Consider the following 1,499-nt stretch of genomic DNA (forward strand, 5'->3'; position numbering starts at 1 on the left):
AGTTTTTAAAATTTGGTACAAGGTTCTCCATAAGTTTTTCTTTAAAAATAATATATCCTAGACTGACAAATCATCTCCGTTCAGAATCGTTTTTCGTATACAATGATATAATATCATTGGATTCAAATTTAATTCCATCCATTACAGTAACCCACTTGTAACCTACTGTACAGCAGAGCGACATCCACGACTTACCCGCCTTTTTTTATTATTATTTTATTATTATTTAAAACATGGAACATTTCACTAGGTATTATACTTGAATTATAATTTTCTATGCACAATCTTAACACTATTTTTTAATTGTTGTCAGTTGTATTCAACAATAACACTTAAAGTATTTTTAACGGTTTAAAATATTGTGCCAGTTTCTTGACTACTTTTTATCTTCGAAATGATGCGTTGAAGCTTGTCATTTTTTTTACACTCATCAGATTTTAAATTAATTTGTTTGGTCCCAAGTATCGGGTTTTGAAAATTTGTTATGAGTGCTGCCAAAATATGATAACACCACGGACGCATCTACGGTAAATTAACATATACATATCAACGGTTATTAGGTTCTTGTTAACTTATAAGTCCACAATATGGCTATATGACATAGCGCCAAAGGACGTGGTGTGGCCGTGTGGGGATAAGTATACTGTATACGGAAAAGTGAAAATATTGTTCAACCCCAAGTGGCAATACCACAAGGAAAAAAAAAGCGCCAAAGCACAAAATGGTGTAAAATGTAAAAATTACATAGAATTTGCACTAAAATCAGTAGGACGTAGAGCCAGTATAAAACTAGGTAAATACAATATAATATTATATAAAAAAACTCCAGATATAAAATAATAAATACAATTTGTACCGATAACAATTATTTAAATGATAACATTAAATATTTTGAATGAATTATATTTTATATATTTAAATATACTATATATAATATTTAACCAATGTCCACGTGTCATAATTTTTACAAGGTTCCAAAAACATAACAATCAATATGAAAAAAAAATGTTGTCGTATCGGTACCTACCGATTATTATTTTTATACCTGAAGCTTTGCTCAGAATCATGAGGGCTTAGTTCCAAAATAGTTTAAAATGGTTTGTAGACTTAAAGAATGAGATCCCCCTTGGTTTGGGGTACCTAAGTCAAATAGCCGCTGAGTTATGACCGGGTAAACAAATTTCTTGTTTTCCCTAGGCCTCCTAAGTCTAAATGAATGAAATAACGTAATGGCAACATGAAATAACACAAAAAATAAAATGCATTTATTAAAATCAAAATTAAATAATATATCTCTTCGGACGGACGGACGTTCAACGAAATAGGTCCCCAACCAAGCGCGCGCAATAAAGTTCTCACTTTAATAATAATTGTATTCAATAGTTGCCGGTGTCGGTGATAAATATGTCTTAATGCATTATCATTCATATGCAGGGGTGGATAGGCCCATAGGGAAAAAGGGATTTTCCCTGTGGGCCCCCGTCTATGTTTATGTTGAG

The sequence above is a fragment of the Acyrthosiphon pisum genome, chromosome A3 (genome assembly GCF_005508785.2).
Source record: "Acyrthosiphon pisum isolate AL4f chromosome A3, pea_aphid_22Mar2018_4r6ur, whole genome shotgun sequence".
NCBI lineage: Eukaryota > Metazoa > Arthropoda > Insecta > Hemiptera > Aphididae > Acyrthosiphon > Acyrthosiphon pisum.